The 24,182-nt window shown below is 38.3% G+C and overlaps 1 pseudogene; it reads left to right on the forward strand.

Annotated features, from left to right (window-relative positions):
• Window positions 1–23,643, forward strand: LOC109082017 (annotated as a pseudogene).
• The last annotated feature ends 539 nt before the right edge of the window (window positions 23,644–24,182 follow it).

Below are 24,182 nucleotides of genomic sequence, written 5' to 3' on the forward strand. Positions count from 1 at the left end.
ATGCTTCTCAGTTGCATTTACATTTTGCCTGTGGGCTTTACCAATTGTTTCTTTTTCAAAATGTCTTGGTCAGCATCAGACTTCAGCTTGGAGGGCGATTACTTATTGGGTGGTCTTCTCCCTTTAAATGAAATTGAACAGGAAGCAACCCTGTTTCCCGCAGAGACCACCAAATGTTTCAGGTAAGAAAGGATATTTTACCAGTTTTGGGTTATGAATGCACAGTAAGTTAAATCAAAGCAGCATTTCTTCAAAGTCCTCATTGCTAAACTGAATATTCCATTACATACTATTAACTTCCTCACTTCTGTTTTCCAGGCACATTTCTTCAAAATCTGGCTTTCACATGTTTGCAAGTAATGAGGTTTGCTGTTGAGGAGATTAATAACTCCACCACTCTTCTGCCCAATGTTTCTCTGGGCTATGAAATTTTTGACTATTCTTCTAATACAAAGAATTTCAATTCAGCCTTCATCTCAGAGAATGGCTCAATATAACCTAAAGAAAAACTCAACAACTATGAGCCTAAAGTGATAGCTTTAACAGGACCATATGGAATACCACCTTATACCAGTGGTAAAATTATGTTTCTTTTTATACAGTATACATATTAAAATACTTACACACTTGCTTCCTACCACATAGGACTACCACATTACTACATATATGAGTGTTTTTTTTTCTCTGTCAAAGGTGAATTATGGAGTGTTTACATATAAAGCAATAAACTTTAGTATCTTTTCCCTTGTTAGAACAATCCCTAGTAACAAAGACTTGACGGAGATGATTATTTACAGTATCTGGTGGTTTGGATGGAAGTGGGTTGCCTTTATTGGTAGCCAAGATGATTACAGTTCAGATACACTAAAGCTGTTAAAAGAGTATATAATCAATACTGGTATTTGTTTGGCCTATCAAGAGGGTCTAAGTCTAAATGCAAACTACAGTCTAACACTTAAAAAGATTGATATGCTCAACATCATTGTCATTGTAGGTTTTGCTGTGCCACAATATGTAAGCAAATTTATCAAAGTAGCCATAGTGAACAACATCCAAGACAAAGTATGGATTGCAAGTAATGTATGTGCTATGAATCAACAGCTTCCAAGAGCACCAGGAATTGAGAAAATTGGCACAGTCATTGTCATTACAGAGAGACTGTTGTGATTGCCTGGATTTAGCGAATTTGTCTTTAAAGCCAGAAGAACTGATAATGGCCATAATGTTATTGAGGGTGACGTCAAGAGCAAGACATGTAATCAAGTTTGTCATTACTGCTCATTGCTGACTGCAGAGGAGATTATAAACGAAAATCCCTCACTTTTCTTTGCTGCCATATATACAATAGCTCATGCATTACATAAAGTTCTGCAGTGTGTCATCAATGAATGCCAGAAAAATACAATGGCCAAGCCATACATGGTAAGTGAACTAATGTGAATCTATGACAAGTTGAATCAATATTATTATACATTATATTATTGCTTATATTATTTAATTATTATGCAATACTTAATAAATGAATAAAACAAAAGTAATATAAATTTTATTAATGTAATATAACATGAATATTAACATTAATATCATATAATATTATTATAAATTAAATTATAAATTATTATATTAAATTTGTCTTTTGCGGTTAGGCGAATTACGGTGTGAGATGTGGCTGTGGGGGTTCCTGCAGAATTCGACCATATTTCGATATTTATGCACATTTCAACATTATACTCAGTGTCTACATTTAGTGTTGGTTAGTGGTGTTTTATTGTTTTTCATCTCTTGCAACAAAAATGAAAACTAAAAGCAGTAAAGGAAGTAATGCGCAGACATCGGCAACAGCAACAGCGGCCTGCTACCACAAGCACGTCCTCAGCAGTGATTCAGCCAGCCTGGAGGAATGTACTGATTTTGCGACGACTTCAAATGATACACAGTCCCTTAAAAACGAGATACTAACTTTGTTGTGCAAAGATCTGGCGGAAATATTTCGCTCCGAGTTGCGGTCCATGTTGGGCGATGATTTGGCTACCATCAAGAGCGAGATTCAGGCGGTTAAGGGTGGAATTCTCTAATAGTATGGTTTTCGATGCAGTCGGACAAGTCGACACTGAAAAGTACAGTGAAGGACATGGAACACTCGCTTTCCACCTGTTCAGATGACATCACCGTACTTCAGGAGAAGGTAGAGTCTCTTTCAGCCACTGTGGTAAAACTAGATGACAAGTGTGAAGATTTGGAAGCTAGATCCGTCATAACAACATAAGCATAATTGGAGTTCCAGAAGACAAACCCTCTACAACCGTGGCGATTTCCAAGCTACTTAAGGAGGCACTTAATATTGACAAGGACATCATCATTGACAGGTCACATCGCGCATTACAGCCGAGGCCAAGACCGGGGGAACGTCTGCGAGTTTTTTTTGAATGAATTATTTATTTGTTTTGTTGTTTATTTCCGTGAAAGTGGGCACGCGAGAAGAGATAGCTCAAAGTCGGTGATATGACCATATCAATCTTTCCGGATTTTACAGCAAAGACTGCTCGTGCCCGGTCTGCCTTCAATGATGTTCCTCAACAAATGCGCTCAATTCCTGGAGTCAAGTTTGGTTTTTCTTCATCCAGCTAGGCTGCGCATTACTTACAACGGGGTTGAAAGGCAGTTTAACTCACCGGATTTGGCTAAAGCATAAATTGTTTTTAAATTGGAATATTAAAGGCATAGGAATTCCCATAAAAAGGTCAAAGATATTTTCACATTTAAAAAGGTTAAATACTGACAATGCTTTCTTACCAGAGACACATTTGAGAAACCAAGATCATCTGAAGCTTAAGTGCACTTGGGTAGGGGATGTTTTTCACTCTAATTTTAATTCAAAAGCCAGAGGGGTTGGGATTAACAAAAGGGTTCAGTTTTCAGTTTTCTTCTACTAAAGTAATAGTTGATAAAAATGGAAGATATTTGATTGTTGTTGGCACCATATTACAAAATCCTGTTACACTTGTCAATTTATATGCACAAAATTTTGACGATCCAGGTTTTGTAAACAAGTTATTTGAGATCCTCCCCTCATTAAATAGTCATCTTCTTATTTTTGCCGGGGATCTTAATTGTGTAATTGATCCTGTTATGGACCGCTCCAGTTCCAGGACTATGACTCCATCATCCTTGTCTAGATCAATAGTGGAATTTATGTCCAAAAATGGTTGCATTGATCCTTTTGGATTTTTTATTATTCTAGATATGGTATTTTCATTCTACTCGCAAGCACATCAGTCATATTCCTGTATAGATTCTTTTTTTATAGATAGCTCCCTAATACCAAAAGTTACATCTGTATCTTACTATGCTATTGTTATATCTGACCATGCCCCTCTTAGTGTTGATATACAGTTGTCTGTGCAGCCTAGATATTCATCATTGTGGAGGTTAAATACTCTTCTTTTGTCTGATGAAAAATACATTGATTTTATTTCAACCTCCATTGATAATTTTTTGGCTACAAATCAAGATGGGGTGGTCACTTATTCATTGCTGTGGGAGACACTTAAAGCTTACCTCCAGGTACAGATTATTTCTTATTCCGCACATTTAAATAGAGTTCGTAACACAAGGATACGTGAACTCACTTCCCATATTTTTCAGATTGATCAGCAGCTCGTCAACTCCCCTTCACAAGATCAATTTAAAAAACGTCTCGATTTACATGCTGAACTTGATCTCCTTCTGACCGATGATGCTGAGCGGCTTCTTTTGCAGTCTCGTAGCACTTATTATGAGCATGGTGATAAAGATAGTTGCCTCTTAGCTCATCAGTTAAGACGTCAAGCAGCTAGCCAGAGATTCAAGACCTATCTGGTAATTGGATATCTGATCCTGAAGGTATTAATTCCACCTTCAAATCTTTTTATTCATCTTTATACACTTCTGAATCTCTGTCTGGTGCCCATGATATGGCTTCCTTTTTACAGAACTTAAATTTTACTACAACTGATCCTGCTGTTGCTGGAGATCTTGAAGCCCTAAACCAACGAAATTAATCTAGCAATTAAAAGGATGGTAATAAAGCTCCTGTACTTGACGTTTTTTTTTTTTAATTTCAGAATAAACTGTCCCCATTACTTTTGTCAGTGTATACAGAATCTTTAGAGCGTGGTTTCCTACCAGAGACACTTACACAAGCATCCATAATTCTGTTACTTAAAAGAGATAAGGATCCTAAGCTATGTGGCTCTTACAGGCCCCTTTCCTTACAGAATGTGGATGCAAAGATTTTGGCTAAAGTGCTAGCTTCTCGAATTGAAAACATACTACCAAAGATTATATCTGATGAGCAAACAGGTTTCATTAGGGGGAGACAGTTATTCTTTAATGTTCGTAACGTTAAATATAATTAATCTTAAACATTCCTCCCAGACACCTGAGGTTGTTATTTCACTCGACGCTGAGAAAGTGTTTGATCATGTGAAGTGGGAGTATCTTTTCACTGTGCTTCAAAAATTTGGTTTTGGAGATAATTTTATTAAATGGATACATCTTTTATATGCTTCTCCTCAGGCGAGTGTGCACACTAATAATAATAGATCCAGCTATTTTAGGCTGGGATGGGGAACACGACAGGGATGCCCACTCTCCTCTTTGCTTTTCGCCCTGGCCATTGAGCCATTGTCGATCGCTTTGAGGTCCTCCCCATCATTGCAAAGAGTGGTGAGGTCAGGCACTGAAATTAAACACTTTATGCTGATGATCTATTATTATATGTATCGAACCCAATTTTTAATTTTCCAATTATTGTTGCAAAACTTTGATTATGTTGCAAAACTTATCCTGCAAAACTTTGGCTCTTTTTCTGGATACAAAATAAATCTACACAAAAGTGAGTGTTTTCCGATTAATGCACTGGCTATGGGACTTCTGCAGTCAGATGTTCCATTTAAATTAAGCAAAACAGGAGTTAGATACCTGGGCATTAATGTTACTCATTCTCTCTCTTCTCTTTTATCTGCTAATTTCTCTCCTTTGTTGGAACAGACCAAGTCTGAATTTCAGGGATGGAGCAATCTGCCTCTATCATTGATAGGTCGGATTAATGCAGTGAAAATGAATGTTTTACCTAAGTTTCTTTTCACCTTTCAGTGATTTCTTTTGTTTCTTCCCAAGTGCATCTTTAAAACTATTGACCAGACTGTCACTGATTTTTGTGGGGTGGTAAAGTGCCCAGAATTCGGAAATCATTGCTTCTAAGATGCCAGCTGAATGGTGGGCTCTCTTTACCTAATTTCATGTTTTATTATTGGTCAGTAAATATTCATAAGATAACATTTTGGCTTAGTTCATTTACAGCACCATGGTGCAGATTGGAAGCAAATTCATGCACTACCTCTCTGTTGGCTTTGCTTACTTCACCCCTTATCCTGTAATGTCTCTTCATCTTCCTTTACACATAACCCATTAGTTGTATCTACACTTCAGATCTGGTGCCAGTTTAGGCGACACTTTAAATTTACTTCTGCTTCAACTATGATGCCACTACTGGACAATCATATGTTTTCCCCATCTCTTACTGATCCTGTATTTAAACAGTGGCATGCTAAAGGCTTGAGATGTTTTCAAGACCTATACAGAGATGGCACATTTTGTAACTATATACAATTATCTTCTGATTTGGGATTTTCAGAGTCCCACTTGTATCGGTGGGATACAGACTGTTTACAGATTAGACACTGTTCTGCTACCTTGTTTTCTAGTTATCCATCTCTGCCCCCAAGGCAAGTTTGGGAAGAAGTTCTGCAATTCAGTCCACATCACAAGTCACTAATTGCAAGAATTTATGGTTATATTTTAGGTTTAAATGACGGTTCTACTGACAAAATTAAAAGAGCTTGGGAGTCAGCATTGGGTGAAACTTCTGAAGAGGACTGGTGGGCGGGTGCACTGGACAGAATACGTTCCAGTACAATTTGTGCACATCTTGGCCTCATACAATTTAAAGTACTGTACAGGATTCATTTTTCCAAGGTCAGGTTTTCTGAAATATTTCCTAATATTGAAGACCAATGCGACAGATGTCATGCTTCTATGTGCAATTTTAGTCATGTGTTTTTTACTTGCCCTATGTTGCAAAATTTTTGGGTCAGTTATTTTACAACCATGTCTAAAGTGTTAAAAGTTAGAATTGGTGTTTGCCCCGCTATAGCAATCTTTGGGATACCAAAAATTTGGTCTCAGTTTAATTCAAAACAATTAGATATTTTATCCTTTACTTCTTTGTTAGCTAGGCGCCATATTCTGCTCCACTGGAAATCTAATATTCCTCCAACTACCTCCCAATGGCTAGTGGATACCATGTTTTTTTTTTTTTTTTTTTTTTTGAAACTGTATTTTTTTTTTTTTTTTTTTTTGAAGTTTTTTTTTTTTTTTTATTTGGTTTGGTCCCTTTATTAATTACTTCAAGTCTCTCAATATTCTACCTCCTAGTTAATATATGATTTTTTTTTCTATGTATTTATTTATTTTTATTTTTTGTTATTGGTTATGTATTATGTCTAGGTTAAGTCTTAAAATCTATTTTCTTGTAATAATATTTGCTCTAATAAAAAATTTGAACATAAATAAATTTGTCTTTTTTATTTCTTTACACACCTCACAACAGCTTCTGGGAGAAATAAAGAAGTTGCATTTTATACTCAATGGCCGTCAGGTAAAATATGATGATCATTTTGATCCAGCTATCAGTTTTGCAGTTGTGCTTTGGCACACAGAAGTTAATCCTCCACAGTTTGAGATGATGGGCACATATGAGAAACATCCAGAAATGACCTTTTACCATTGACATCTCTCTCCTTCCCTGGCATACCAATGGTTCTGTAAGTCTTTTTGTTGAGAGTTAATCAAAATATTTAGCTTTATAGATTATAGTTTTCTCAATCAGTTTTACAAATTTTGCCAAGTGAAAGTTAACTAACAGACTTCTACTTTAGCAAAACAATTCAACTTACTGTCATGATGAATGAGAAATGAGGTTTGCTGTTGAGGAGATTAAAGGGGTCATGAAATGAAGAATTAAAATGTTCTTGATATTTACACATATGAGAGGTTACTCTGCAATCAAAATCCACTACAAGTTTCAAAGCTCAAAACTAATGCCCCAAGTTAAAATATAAATTATAGTTCAAGTTTCATTTATTTCAGGAATATATGGCCTCTCGGCCCATAGTTCCACAAATGTTATGACATGGCAGATAGTCTCTTTTTCATTCGTTGATATATATACAGTGCTAATCGCCATGCATTCTCAGAATCACAAATACTTGACACATCTTTGCAGACATCACCTACAAGGACAAGTTCACTAAAATATTTCTTGCGTAAATCTCTATACAAAGGACAAACATACAAAAAGTGCATCTCATCTTCAATCACAGAAATATTTGTTAAATTACAATAATGACAGATTCTTTCTGCAACTGGTGTATTACTCCATCTACCCGTTTCTATAGCTAACTGATGGCTTGAACATATGAACAAGAATAATGATCGTACCAGTTGCCTATTATATACACAGACGTAATGTAGCTCTCTTGTATTAACAAAGACTTGCATTGTGAGTATATATTTAGTTTGTTATTTACTAAAACTGATGCATACCATGCCTCATGTGCTTTTTCTTTCAATCTTTGATTTATAACAGCTGTAAATGTTCTTATATCACCTACACTTTGAGCCTCCCAAGTAGCTGAAAAGCCATAAAAAATTCAATAATACTCTAATATTCGTAACCCAAGTTTTTCTACCTACTTTATCTAATTCTAAAAGCATATTGTAGCATTTTCTTGGATAGCGATGATCAGGCATTGACACTAATTTTATCCAATACATAATACAACTTTTCATTTAGGAGGTCGACAATGCAAATCTTCCCAGGTCACCCAAAACCGCTACATTACTTGCACTTGTGCTGACACACAGAAGTTTTTTACAAAAAGACACTTGAACATTCTCAATACATTCAACTGGTTCGAAGCCCCATATTTCACAACCATAATACAGTATAGGTGCAACCATGCGATCAAACAAAAACAGAGCTTGCGTGTAGCTAATTTCTTGTTTACGGATAAACTTTAGCAAGGAGAACATTGCTTTCTTGCCTTGGCTTGCTAAATGCTGACGGGTTTTCCACCATGACAATTTTGGTGTAAACCACATACCAAGATACTTGTAACAATTAACTACTTTGATCTGTTCTTCAGCAAAATACCATTTTTCATTTTTGTTCAAATGTCCCCCTCTTCTAAAGACCATAATTTTTGTTTTACTCAAGTTCACTCTCATACCATAAAACTTACAGAATTTTTCCAACTGTTCAATCTGTCTCTGTAACCCTCCAATTGTATCTGCTACAGTGGCCAATATCATCAGCATACAACAATGTTTGCACTTCTGTCATCATTTCAATCTGAATACCTTTACAATTTTATAAACTTATAGTAATTATATAAATTATAGTTACCCTTCTGAAATGATCAGATTTGAAATCAGGACAATCATGATGTCAAAATTTCACCTCAACACACACCTTAACATGCATCATGGTTTTATATAATCAAGAAGGTATGTTCAGAACTAATGTCTGTCCATCAATCACAAAAGCTTACTCAGGTAAAGACAGACCTTTTTGGTGAAAAAAACAAACACAAACACAAACAAACAAACAAAAACATTGCAAACTTCATCATCTAACAGTTTAGAGACAGTATAGAGACAGTTTATAAAGGAAGACGATTGCCTCTCGCAAAAGATCTGTGCACATTTTAATAGAATTCACATCCTCTTCTCCGCATATAATTGAAACCCATCATACAAGCATATGGTTTCTCCTACCATTGCTGTGCTGATGACACACAGCTCTATCTTCCATTTCAACCAGATGATCAGTGGTAGCTGCATGGATCTCAGGCTTCCTGGCGGACATCTCAGCATGGATGAAAGAATATCACTTGCAGCTTAACCTGGTAAAGACTGAGCTTATCGTCTTCCCTGCCACTCTGACTCTACAGCATGATTTCACTATCCAGCTACAGTAGGTTCATCAACAATTACCGCATCAAGATCAGTCAGAAATCTTGAAGTAATCTTTGATGACCAGATGACCTTTAAAGGTACCATAGAATGCATTGATACAATATTTTAAATTGTTCTCTGATGTCCTCAGAGTGTTTTATATGTTTACCACAGATATTTTTTTATAGCTTGTTGAAATTGTCACTTTTAGGGTATGAGTCAAAACGTGCTGTTAATGTGTACGTCCCCTTTAAATGAAAATGAGATGATGCTCCCGCCTCCCTTCTCAGAAGAGTGCAGAGCTTCAAGAACTCATGCTTGCAGGCAAACTGGTGTTATGGTATAACTGGTGATGACCATATTACTGATCCTCACATTGCTTTCAAACGCAGTTTTTAACTACCACATTCTAATTCACGATCATTCTGGTAGCATGTGAAGGCAGCATTAGAGAAAACAGGCAGAGACAATGGTAGCTTAAGCAACATTAGCCTTACAGAGAGCCAAGAAGCTCTTTTGGAAAAAAAAATTATGATGCTTGGGGCTTACTTTGTCTTGAGTCTGGACGTTTACGCATGAAGCGTTGGTATCGATCCCTTTTTCAGAAGCAATCTTTGCACAACTCCAGCACTGAACTGATCCTCGTTTGTGAGGCAGTCCAGTGTAAAATGTTAGCACAAACGTATAGGAATTTTCTGGGGGTTTTTTTTCCTGGGTAACCACCATGTCCTCAGCAGTCTATGGAGACTCCTATATTCGTTGGTGCATCCCAACACACAACACTTTTAATGGTTCTTTGACGCTGACATAGTACCTCCAGCAGCAACAGCAAGTAAACATAAATAGCGGACCGCTGCTTCTCACTCAGGGCTGAGTATAGGGCAGAGAGCGTCACAAATGGGCGGGACTTTCCCTGAGTATGATGTCATAGTCTGGAACTGCTCATGTGGAGAGACTGTTTATGATTTTTTGGGATTATAAAACAATGAGTGAGTGGATTTTTACCATTATAGGCTGGTTGTTTTCACACACTGCGGCCACACAACTGTGTTCAATCACCTTATTAAAGTGATTGTTGCATTCTATGGCACCTTTAAGGGCCACATTGCAATGCAGCTTGGTCACACAGGTTTTCATTACACAACATCAGAAAGATCAGGTCTTTCTTAATACAGCATGCTGCACTTCCATCACACACAATCAAAGCTCTACAAATGATTCAGAATGCAGCAGCAAGACTGGTCTTCAACAAGCCCAAAAGGGCCCATGTCACACCTCTGTTTTTCCCTCTGCACTTGCTATGGGTTGCTGCTTAAATCAAGTTCAAGTCACTGATGTTTGTATGCAGAACAGCCATGGGTTCCACACCCTCCTACTTCCTCTCACACTTACGTGTCTACATCCCCTCCAGAAGTCTGAGGTCACTTTCCTTATTCCCTCCCTGTTCTAGTTTGTAGTAATCTGAACAGTGTCTGAAACTTTGTATTACAAAAAAAATTTTCTGTGTTCATTTGCCTCTTTATGATGAATCCCTTGTTGTAGTCCTCGCTTTGGATAAAAGAATCTGCTAAATGAATAAATGTAAACACAAACAGAACCACTGAGAGACCAATAGAATGCCTGTTAGGCTTGGACAGATTGACAGGCATAATTGAGAACAAGGTCATTGATTGTGACAATTTCCTTCCACAGCGAGGGTGAAAGGACCCTTTCTCTGGATGTTGTCCTATGTCAATCAGGAGCTTGGCCTGATAATCGGATAGAAGGGAGTAGATGTTAATATTTTATCGGAAGTTGGTTTAGCCAATTAAATATACTATAAAGTAGCTGGGTCGCTTTGGTCAAAACAGCTCAGAAAGGCTGCACTGTGAGAAGCCCTCGGCTGTGCCCTTTTATAGTATTTACTTAGTTATAAATATACTAATCCATGCAGAAGAAATCAATTTGATTCCATTTGAATAAAGGCTATATGACTTTATTTTATTTAGCAAGGGTAGGCAGCAGGGCCGGCCCAAGCCTTTATGGGGTCTTAAGCAGAATTTTATATGAGGGCACCTCGGTGCTGCCAATATGACTGATTATTGTCAATGCTTGATTATTTGCACACTATAAATCTAACACACCCGTTATCGATTTTATTTGTTGTAGCTGTGTTGCTTACATCAGTGTCTGCCTGGTGTGTTTTTACCCTTCCACGATTTTTGATTGTAACAGTAGCAAACCCACAAGAGTGGTCAGTTGTTAATTTGCACTTTAACGTTCAAAGTCTTACAGTACTAAGTGGCATACTTAATGTGGTGGTGTACTGAAAAGTAGCTAAATAAACCAGCAGACAATTCATTTACAGAATGTTATTTTAATGACATAAATTATTAATTTTCATCTAAAAGAACAGCTCTTAATCTATAACTATCTAACTGGGTATAATGATATTGGAATATAATAGCTAAGACAAAAGGTAAATAATGTTAATCTGTTATCAATACCAAGTTTATGAAACAGAAGCTTTATTACAAAGACAAGTTTTACACAGAAGACAAAAACTTTAATCTAAAGCTAGTTAAGTATAATGTTATATTATAATCAATTTTAACCATTTGACGGATTTTTGACTTGCTTTGGCTGGCACTGAGTCTAATGAGTTTTTGAAATTTGATGTATGTTCTTTATATCACACTAACTTCACCTTATTAGTTTCAGTTTTTCTTCCTTTTCCATTCATGGTATTCATTTAATAGTTGTTGATTACTCTTGAAATGTTGCTCCTTTCCCCACTGCATTGTTACCAGCACAACCAGTGGAAGAAATCACCACCACCAGACTGCTCACTTTACCACAGAGAATGTAAATATCATGTATCCAAATCTCTGAACTCATAGTGTCTCATAGTGGAACTACAAAAATACAGCATGTTTTCAAACAACTTTTGCAAACACCCATTTCACCCATTATACCTCCCCCAACTCAGAAATCACAAATGCAACTCATAAAAACACTTGCTTTACACCATTGTCTGTCTCTGTGTATTTTGAAAAGTCTTTGAGTTTTTGTTTGTAAGACCACTTTAATAATTGATTGTGGTTAGGATAATGAAGAGACTCTCAACCAGAATAACAATTATGCTTTTGGAAAAAAAAAAAAAACCTACCCGCCGCAACTTTAACTGTTTTGAAAGCAAGAGCTAAGAAATATATGTGCATTTAAGGCAGTTATGTAATTTGTATTGTGTTCACTGATCTTAGTTTGGAGGAATTGGTAAAATCGATTGAAATGAATGGTAACTTTAATAACACATTTTCCCATTTTCTCTGTACAAGGCTGCACATTCATGAGACTTTATTCATGTCGCAATTTACTCTGACTCACACCATAAAAAAAAAAAAAAAAACCTTGAACAAAATAAGTTGTTTGATGATAATTTATAATAGGCTAAAACTGCGACATGAAAAACTAGAAATCATGCAAAAAAATTGGATATTAACTTGTGTGCAGGCTATGCCATAAAAAATAAAACAATTGAAAAGGTGGTTTATTATTGAGTGTTATAGGCTAGGCCTAGTTCTAACACATATTTTGGCACTCACATTAATGTCACAAATTATGAAGGCTTGAAACTTACATTTAATTATTCACTGATGTATTTCAGCATGTCACATGTACTCAATCGTTATCTGGCCTTTTTTAACACATTTTATTTCCCTGTACAGAGCCTATGACATGGGCGAAAATTATGTCCACGAATAAAGAAATGTATCACTTTTTATCGTTCCTTTGGATGAATTAAAATGTGTTTAAATAATAATTAATATATTTTAAAAAATAAATAAAAATAATAATAATTAAATAAATAAAATAAATAAATAATACTGATAATAATGTAGTTTCGTATACAGAGTTTGAGCATGCGGGAGATTGGGGAAATCCGTAAAATGAACAAAAAAAATCGCGGTAAAATAAAAAAAAAAAAAAAAAATAGAATTGAATTGAATTGATTTAGACAACACAATACATCTTAAGAATTTTGTCATTTAATTCAAAAACAACCCCTGATTCATAACATTCGTTTCCAAACACAAAAATCAGGTAGCACCCTGCATGGGCCTCAAACCTAAGCCCTATAGCAGCCCTTGGCCGACATTTGCAGTATCTTCTGCCCGAGTCCAACTGGAGCCATTGCCTATTTTCTCTCTCTTGCTTCCTAATTACACAGCTGCTGTTGCAGCCATTAAAATAGTTAAGTTTTTGTTTTGAATTGCAAAGTTATATTTCTTTGGTGAAAACCACATGAGACTGTGCTTACTGCTACTGCCAAGAGTGGCTCGACAGTTAGTTTTTAGTGTCCTGCCAGCAGCAGCAGCAGCAAAAAAAAATAAATAATAAAAAATATTCTAGGGAAGGAAGGCCTACCGTAATGCTGTAGCCCAGGGGCCTCTGGATATCTTAAGGCACCATTGGCTGAATTGATCACGTTTGATCAATGAATCTGTAGATAAAGAACACTTAAAGCATATTACAATGTTAGTTTAAACATTTAAAAGTGCACTGTTAGGTATATCAAAATCGTTTGTGTGGAGAGTGGAAGCGGACGCGTGCTTATAATGCACAGAGGCATATTTTTGTTGAGTTTGTTATGTTATTGGTGCTTATTAATGCATGGTGTTTATTTTTGTGGAGAGTGGAATGTGAGTGGTGCTTATTAATGCATGGTGGCACTGTAAAATGGTGTACCCTTAATTTTACCCCCATCCCCATGCAGAATTATTTTTTTTTTTCAAAACTTTACTATAATATAACATAAGGTCTCAGGTTACGAATGTAACCATGGTTCCCTGAGTAGGGAACGAGACACTGCGTCCTCTAGGGGTCGCTATGGGGAACACCTCGTCGTGACCTGTGTCTGAAGCATACATTGAAAAAAACACCAACGAGTTGGCCAGCGACAGCCTCTGACGTCACTACCGGCACGGCACGACTATAAACAGTTTGGATTTCAGAAAGTGTGCAAAGACTTCACGTGGACACTTACCATAGCATGGATTTTCAAATACTGTTCTAAGGAAGGGCTTTCGTGGCACTCTGATAGAGCAGCTCATAGATGGAATTGTGCATCTCAAAACAGCATATTTGAGACTCATCAACTCGATCTGTGAAAATAATGCTGGAGCGCTCTGGGGAAAAACAGTGAACTCAGTCTCATATGAGAGGAGAACTCCGAATCCAGAGTAGCACGCTCATAGGCGACCCTTCTTGGAGAAGGGGAGCGCTGCTAAACTACCATGAGAATCGCCCAAATAGCCCCTCATGTTGAGGGAAGCGATGCTTGAAGTGTATAAATGAATACACACTGGCTGAATGGAGCCCAAGGAACCAAGGTCTAATCATCTCAAGAAAGGGAACGAGGCGGAGCGCGTAACCCTTACCCTACAGGAATTTCAGAAAGTGCCTTGCGTGCACACTTACCAATACGTGGATTTTTAGAAAGTGCGCGAAGTGTTCACGTGCACACTGACCACCATGTGGTTTTCAGAAAGTATACAGAGCTTAGCGTGTGTACCTAAAGGTCCCTAAGCATCGCAAAGGTGCTGAACCGCACGGGAGAGGCAAGCTCAAATTTTACAAACCTCTAGCGAGGGGAGCATCACCTGAGGCAGCATATACAAGAAGACTTCTGTAACTGCCACCCTCCTGCGCTGGAGCCCCGCTCAAGGGGCGCCTCCTTTTAGTCCGGACCATCAGTAAGGTGGTTGCTATGAACATAGAACCAGCCAAAAACATTATAGGTCCACCATAGGAGACTGTTATGCGAGAGGTTTCCACCTAACCTCGATCGGGTGGAGAGCTGGTGGTTACAGGGGGAATTAGGAAGGGGAGGATAAAAAGCAGAAGTCAAAAATCCCTAAAGGGAACGAGTAGATACCTCGGTATCGCTCTGATTCAGACGAGAACGCTGCCTCATCGGGGATCACATCCCTTAGGTTCTGCTTACCTCCTTGTGACCCACAATTCCTTTTACCCCTGCCTGCAGGTGGGGGAGGAGCGTGAGTCGCGACAGTAGCCTTCTTTGCCCGTCTTTGATCCTCAGATCGAGACAGGCCAGGACCCCCTATGTTGTTCAGGCTCAGACCTGGACCTTTTGTGGCATGAATGAAGGATCTGAAAGCAGTGGAGTGCGCCTTCGTCTCCTCGAACTTCTCGATCACCGTCTCAACGGAAATACCGAAAATACCTTTTCTTTCTTCCCGATTGTCTGCCAGGTTCATCCACAGAAGTCTCTCCTCTACCACCATGGCCGCCATAGTCCTCCGCATGGCAGAGGCGGCCTGCTTGGTAGCCTGGAGAGAGACCTGTGGTGCGGCTACCTGATCAGGAAAAAGGCCTTCGGCTCTATCCAGGTCTCTTAGCAGATCAGTCTGAGGGTATGCTTGAAGCACCACCATCGTGTGTAATAAAGCCACTTCGCCTGACCTGCTGACGTCACTACCATGACGTGCCATCTGGAGGGGCTTAGATGGCAAGGAGGGAGATTAAGAGAGGATGTCTCCCCCGCAGAATGAAAGCTCTTTCTACAGGGGGCATTCTCTCATAGCCGTTTTCGCGCATCGTCTCGATGTCGGCAAAAATCTTATGCCGAAACCGATGGATGCGAGAAGAAAGCGGCCTCTTTCATTTTCTTTCGATCTCTGTATGGAGATCAGGCAGAAATGGAAGCTCACACTGAGCGGGAAGGCTATGGTTGGAAAGATAACGCTCATCGAGGCGAGGCCCTCACGGTGTCACCTTGTTTAACGTACTTTCATGGCAAAGTCCAACCTTTGCCGTGTGGCGGCCGTGCGCAATCCATAACCTCCAAACAGCTCTACATACGCAGGGCAGGAGAATTGAGAAAAGGCTCAGCCTCAGCTTCTTCACCATCCTCAAATATCTCCTGCTTTCCTGGGTAAAAAACCCAGCAGAGCACTAACCTCAGTATCAGAAAGTGTTAGTGCCTCAGCAGTGGCGGGTCCTGATGAAACGCGGGGGCAGAAGATGGCTGCCTTTTTTTTTTCGGGAAAGAGAGAGACGAACGAGAGCAGAGCTTTTTCATTGAATCAACGCTCACAATGCACGCAGATTGCCTCCTCAAAGACATCGCGTGCGTGCTCTTTACCCAAACAAATGACGCAAAGATCGTGTGTGTCATCGGGTGTCAAATAACGCCGACGCGGATGCACACATTGTCTAAATGCTTGCTAGTAGTCGCCATGATAGACAGAGAAAGAGCGCTCTTACCGGTTCTTTCAGATGCACGCTTCAAACAAAACAGTCAGTGAAGACGAAGAAGAGAAATGACATGTTCTCCCGGTTGCCTGTTTATAGTCGTGCCGGTAGTGACGTCAGGGGGACGGCAGGGGCTGTCGCGGCCCAATTCGTTGGTGTTTTTTCAATGTATGCTTCAGACACGGGTCACGACAAGGTGGTCCCCCATAGCGACCCCTAGAGGACGCAGTTCGAAAGTTCCTTTGAAAGGGAACATAAGATAACATACTGATAAGTATTCAAATAAATAACTAGTAAATAAATCGTGGTAACAACATATATGACAGTCCACCTGAAGAATAACACAAAAATGAATTAGAAATTAAAGTGCAAATCAACAAAAAAAAGTGCAAACAGAAAAAACTATAATATATTTTCAGAATTACAAATAAGTTTTCAAACTGAACACTGGATTTCTTTGCAGCAAAGTCATCAATGACTGCATCAAATGACAAATTCTGAGAAACATCATTATTTGATGCTGATGGCAGCAACTGGCTGTCAACTGAGACGGTCTTGGGCCATGGTAGACCTCAAGTAGGTTTAATTCAGCTTGTGTTTTTGAAAAGCTCCTCTCTGCAGCTGTCCACAGTCACTGGGATAGTCACATTTTTTGTTTCTGTTTTTTTTCTCTCTTTTCTTCCTCAGTGCTAGTCTTATTTGTCCACATATTCTTGTTGGACTAAGATTTCTTGCAGTAGCTTTTTCATGCAGATATTAAAAATCTCCATGGTGGTCATGCTGGATGTGGTAAGTCTGGGAAACTTCTCATTTCCAGTACGAGTTGTTTTCCACATCTATGTCTGACTGTTCTTCCGTTACTTAAAGTGGTGCTAAGTGTTTAACACTGCTGTACTAGTTCTTCATTTTGCCGTCTATATGGAAGATTCACAAGTACAACGAAACTTATCCGTCCACTCTCCATGGTCTTGAACCTCTCCTCCAGTGAGAGAATGGCCAAATCCACCACGTACATTAAAACATTCAGTCGCCATCCTCTTCAGTGCATCCCTGATGGGATCATCTGGATCTTCATATGATAACTGTTTAGCGCAACGCGTTGATCTCAGGCTTTTCTCCTTGAGAACAGCCCTCCACATTCATGTCTTACCACATATCTCTCTGCCTGAAGCTTGGAGCGGAAGCAAAACCATTAGCTTGATACTGGGTCAGGAAATTTTTGTTTTGCCAAGCAGGTCCACTGCCTCTTGTCCAGTTGCATGGAAACAACCGACTGAATCAGCGTTACTGACATTCTCATACTCATTGAGTATGTCATCTCAGACAATTGAGCAGACAGTTAAACGAAAGGACCCAATTTCTCCTTTGCGTAACTGACCGTGCGCTCAATATTTTAGGGCAGGATCAGCTGAGTTTTGTTTGTCTTTTTATTACTCGAGTAGTGATTCGCGTACCTGCGAGGTCTGGGATCTAACTGCTTATATGCTGTTAAAACGGCAGCTCTCCCACCTGGCTCTCTGACCATGATTTTAGAGTGCCCTTGTACATGGTTTTATCAAGACACACCATCTGTGGGGCAGGACGAGAACAGGGTGAATATCGTTCTGCAAGTAACCAAAATAGTCTAGTTGCCTCTTGAAGCTTCGTGCGTTTCAGCATCGGCAAAACTACCGAAAGTTCAAGTGTGTGCTGCCACATGGCAACATTACAATGCTCCTGGGGTTAATTGCCAGCAATCTAGCCTGGAGCACCTTTCCTTTTGCCCTTCATGTTTCCCCCCTTGTCATAGGACTGCCCCCTGCAGTCCTCAAAAGGTATGTTCAGGTCTATTTGTTGCTTTAAGACAGTAATTGAGAAGGGTATTCCTGCACAACCGGAGGCTGCAGTTTGGCGAAGACCGAATTCTAGGAACCCGCGAGTTTCTAGAGAGACCTAGATTTTTTTGTGACGGCACCACCTTACAGAGTAACTGATCAACCACTAATTACAGTAATAGGGACAACGTGGAGCAAGAGCGACGCAAGAGGTTTGGCAAGAGTACCGATATTTAAGGTTAAGTTTTATTTTATAACGTTTAGCGAGTAAGCGAGGGCGCACGAAGTGCAGACCGTGTACACATAGTGAGAAACTGGGCCAACTATGAATTAATTCATTTTTCATTCCCACCAAATTAAGAATTGGGAAAGCGGGTCAGTTTTAAAACTTAAAGTACTGACGACGTTAATTTCCATTGCCATGATTTCAATAAATCCTTGTTGAGTTTAATGACCAAAGTATTATAGTGAACTCTAGCAGCACATTAATTAAACTTATCAGGATGACAAGAAGCATGGTTGATTTAAGGTTTGTAAGATTTACCTGCAAGCTTAAGTGCGGTCTTAAGTGTGGAGATACTGGCCTAATAGCTCGGTATGTTTTATTACCATAGTTAAGTATAAATATATCTTTCATACTGTCAACTGCCACTGACTGCCTAGTTGTGTTAAGCCTGTTTGTTTTGGCATTGTTTTTGCAAATTAGGAATGAGGCGTTTGGCAGTTTAAATATCTTGTTACATTTGGCCTAAACCTGCAGGCCTACTCCACATACAGTCCATTGTTATCATTTGTTTCGTTCTGTCATGTTCTTCTGCATGGCCAATATGAAAGTGAGTTTTATGATTTGGTTAGGCGTCAGTGTAGGACAGATGATTAAAAAATGCACTCGGGATCATTGTCATGATCTCCAAAATATTCTAACAAGTCTTCTTTTCTGGTCCAGAATTCTCAGTTCAGGTCCGAGGTACCAATCTTATTCTATTTTTTTGCACAAGGGGACCGCCTAGGTGCACGCCATTTTCGCTCACTGAAGAGTTCTGTTATCACAAAAGTTGATTGTTCAGCCTGAAATAACTATTGCATTGAAGTTGGAAGGAAATTTAATAGAAAGATTGACAAACACTGGAGGACACGAGAGATGGAGAATCGTCTCAATTGTGGGTGGAGTGTGTATCTTATGTACTTCCAACAAGTTGTTGAAGTTTGTAATTATACTGTCAGTAAAATGAATATTCCTGTTGGGCTCTCTCCTCTAAAACACACCCAACAGTGCAGAATGTGTTCAATCAGAATATATACAGGTATAAATATATTTCAATTGAGATATGTTAAACAAATGTTTCTTTATTCTTCTCCTCTCCCAATCTTTCCTCTAGAGTTGAAGCCTACAGCCATTCTATCCATGCAGCAACTGATTGGCAAAGGGGTTCGCTTTGGTGCTGTCCGTGTGTGTGTGACGAGGAGGAGAAAAAACAAAACATTGTGTGGTGTATGTTATATATATATTATATATATTATAGATATATATCATATATAGTATATTATATATATAGATAGTATATATATAAGTATATATCTAGAATATTATATATATAGATATAGATAGCACACACACAACCCACCGCACACATACACTACCGTTTCAAAGTTTGGGAATCATTGAGACTTGTAATGTTTTTTTAAAGAAATGTGCTTCTGAGCATCAAGGACGCAATGATTTGTCCAATGTACTGAAAAAACGGTGCAACTTGCAAAATGTTACCAGAATATAAACCAAATGGTTTCTATGTAAAGAGAATATCACTTGTTAACAAGAGATCATTTTATTTCCCACGTTGATGCAGAGGGAGCGGATGCCATTTCCATCACGTATGACTCCAGTATAAAGTGTCCACAGATGATCCTTTAGAAAAATCATTCTTAAATATGAATGATTTCTGATTTGCGAATTATCAAACAGTTTGTGCTGCCACAACATTTTTTTGGAAGCTGTGATACTTTTTTCCGGGATTCGTTGATCGAATAAAAAAGTTAAAAGGAACAGTCATTTATTCACAATAGGGATATTTTCTAACAATATAAATCTTTGCTTATTGACTTCTTAACCAATTTAACACATCCTTTGCTGAAATAAAAGATGTAATTTCTTTCAAAAAAAGAAAATTAGAAATTTACCGACCCCAAACACATTGAACAGGTAGTCTGTATTTTGTTAGAAAGATTTCTTATTTTAAATAAATGCTGTTCTTTTTAACCGCTTTTTTCATTCGACCAATAATCCTGAAACAAAAGTATCACAGCTTCCAAAACAATATGTGGCTGTTGCCAAGCATGATTAATTCTAATAATAAATCAGCCATATTAGACATGTCTGTCTGAATAGGAACGAATGTGACGAACTATCTATTACTGAAGTCATGATGGCGATTGGAAATTCAGCCTTTGGCATCACATACATATAAATTAGATTGGTAAAGGATTTTAAATGAAACCATATTTTAAACAATTCCTAAGACCATTTTGCAAGATTTAGATACAGTTTGTTCTATCGTTTTTGATCAACTAAATGCATCCCTTGATGAGCAGAAGAGACTTCTTTAAAACAACATTACCAGTCTTATCTGATCCCAAACTTTTTGCACTGAAGTGTATGTATATATATATATATATATAGATATATTGTGTATAGTATGTGTGTGTGTGTGTGTGTTATTATAATATAGATATATATATATCGCTACATGTAAAAAAAAAATAATATAACTAAACATTCTTGATCATTCTTTGTGTCTGTCTTCGCCTCTCACCACAATCTTGAAGATATCGGCTATAAATTAAGTGACTACTGCATAACGCTGATTCCAACGTTAACTTACAAAAAAAAAAAAAAAAAAAACCTAAAATGTAGCTAAGTTCAGTAGCACTTAAAGGAGGGTATAAGCAAATCTACTGTGTATAATTCAATGAGACATAAGACTTTTAAGGGATTCTCCATTTGTTAACAATTGTTTGAAATGCTGTAAATCTTTTTTTTCATTTCTATTTTGTGTAAATTCATGTGTTAAAAAATTTTTTTTTTAAAATTGTGCCCCAAATCACACTTAGTAATTTAACCTCTGGATGCATTTTGAATCAAAAATCACATTTAAAAACCAAATACTATGAGATTAATATATTAATGTCTAATACATACATATAGTAATCGATCAAAGATATATTCTATATATATTTATAGCCTATATCAGAAATCCCAAAAGCCCATTTTCAGGATTTTAACACTATAATAAACACAAAAAGTATCTGTAATTGTTATTTTTTATTTGATCTTGCGTGCTGCAAACAAGCAATTGTTCATCAGAGTTAATCCATCCCATGGGTGTAGAAGCTCATCAGTGATTTTCAAATACACAGGTTCAGGATTTGTATATCTATAATATCTAAAATAAATAATATAAAAAGTATTAATACAGACGTGTGTTATTCTGCAGTTCCGATAGTTTGTTAAAACCATTTTTTTTTCTTTTAGATAGACGCATGTCCATTTTACATGGCCTGAAACCAGTGTTTTTGAATAAATTGCCAGGTGGAGGGGTTTTGTGTTGGGTGATAGTTAGCTTCATCGCTGGGGGGGTTGACAAACAAGGTGTGCAATCTTTGCTCTTTTCATACTGGAGAGAGTGTCCCGATGATTGAGAATTTCACAAACTTGAAAGAGATGATGCACATGGTTTAGGCAAAGTGTCTGTGTTAGGACAAAGTGCCTAGCATCATGTTTGGTGTTGGCTTTACTGCACAAGACTTACAGAGTGTAGTACATTAGGACCCCCTGCACATGGGCTATGCAGTAAAAAAATAGTAGGCTAAAGCGTGCGCATGATTTCACTAATTAAGTTCCCTCAATGTACTAAATCGTTGCAACATGATTACGATTGTGTTCCCGTCGATGTTACTATTTCGTGTCACCTCGATTTATTAATTGTTGTGCACGATTTACTAATTCGTTTCCGATTTGATTCGGGAACGCAACAGTAAATCGAGGGCATGGCAAATAGTAATCGTGTGCACGTTTTAGTACACTTGAGGGAACGGAATGAGTAATCCGTGCACACAATTTGATACATGTTTTTTTCTTGTATGTGCATGTGAGGGGCTCCGTATTTACATACAATATAATATGGATTTTGTTTTTTTTATCAGCAAGAGAGACGGAAATCGAAACTGTCCAGAAAGGGGGCCCATCTGCCAGAGAAGACAAAAGTCAAGGACGAGTCCTAGTGCAGGGGACGGACTGGACTAAAAAACGGCACCTGGACTTTGACTAGGGCCGGCCAAAGCAATCAGGCCCGGCGGAAAACTCGACAACCAACAACAATAATGGCCTGGCATTAGTGTCACAAGGACTTAATTGTGGCTCATGATCCTATACCATCCAAATTCTAGGCAATATGACACTGTCTGTTGACTCGATGTGTGATGTAAAATCATATTATTCTAGAGTCACTTTGAATACTCACATAGAAAGGGAGGTCTCAACACACTGCAGTCCCTCGTGGATGAACCAAAAAAAAAACAGGTATCTGAAACCACAAACACGCCATAGTTACCTGTATGAGTGTATTTATGATAAATCACAAACGTATATTATGATGGTTTGAATATAAGTTTCACTTGAATACTCACATAGAAATGGAGGTCTCAACACACTGCAGTCCTATGGCTGAACCAAACCAAAAAAAGGTATGTGAACCACAAACACTATAGTACTGTATGAGTTATATGATAAATCATCCAAAGTTAAAGAGGTTTAATAACTATAGACGCGATAAGTTTAACTTTGAATACTCAACAATAAGAACTGGAAGGTCTCAACACACTTGCGGTACACCACCCGGGGACTACGCCAACACCATATACAAAACAGGTAAGGGTGATTGACACACAACAAAATAGTACTGTATGAAGTCGATTATGACTAAAATCACAAAAGTACCGAGGTTTTAATAGAAAGTTAAACTTGAATACTCACAGAGAACTGGAGGTCTCAACCACACTGCAAGTCCCTCTGCTGAAACAATACCAAACAGGTATCTGAACACACACACACATAGTAATGTATGAGTCATATTATAAAACACAAAGTAAAGCGGTTTTAATTATAAAAGTATTAACTTAGCATAGAAATGGAGGTTGAATACTCACCTAAAAAAAAACAATTTCCAGCACATGGCATTTTTACTCAGTGTGTGTCGGGTGATAAAGGATTTTCTTTCAACAGGTCGGCTTTTTTCTGCAAAACTCTGGCAGGGACCAACGTCATTATCAAAGTGCCATTGAGAATGTCTTTGCTCGGTGGTCATAAGCATGAATGACTTTCAAGGTGTTCTTGCGTGACTTGTTGCTTCTGTGTGTTGCAGACACAGAGAAACTTCGCTCTCACAGGGCTTACCACTGTGTCAAGGCAGAGATCAAGGAGGAGACGACGTTGTATTCCCCAGCACCAAGGATATGATAGGCACTCTGTGAAGATGGTTGTAGCGTTTTCCAGAATTTGTGGGATAAGCAACAGAGAATGGATTCTCTGACAAGATTTGCACTGTTTTGCGTGTTTAAGATACAGTCTGTGTCTTCTTCGTCCTCCTCACAGCCACCCCGACCATTCCTGACTTTTTACTCCTTCTTCACGTGAAAGACATTTTAAAGCCTGGGCCACTGAGCTGCGCAGACACTGAAACTCAGACTGCAAAGTGACAGCTGTTGCTCTGCTGTCAAACCTGAGCAAGCATTTGCCCGACGTTCTGGAAATGCAGAAGAATAGGGCAGAGTACCTGATGACACTTCAGCAGCAAGTTTTCCTCGGATCAAGAAGAGCCAATTCGGAACTTAGACGTGTAGTCATCAGGTCAGAAAACGCTGTGCGATGCTCTCTCGTGATTTGTATCCAGAATCGGGTTATGGACCGCAAAAACTTCATGGCTCGGTTTGCCTCTGTGAGAGTCTAATACCAATTGTTTGTCATTTTCTCGCAGCCATCATCTTCCTTTTTCCTCT

This window comes from Cyprinus carpio, chromosome B20, assembly GCF_018340385.1.
Source record: "Cyprinus carpio isolate SPL01 chromosome B20, ASM1834038v1, whole genome shotgun sequence".
In the NCBI taxonomy this organism is placed as follows: Eukaryota; Metazoa; Chordata; class Actinopteri; order Cypriniformes; family Cyprinidae; genus Cyprinus; species Cyprinus carpio.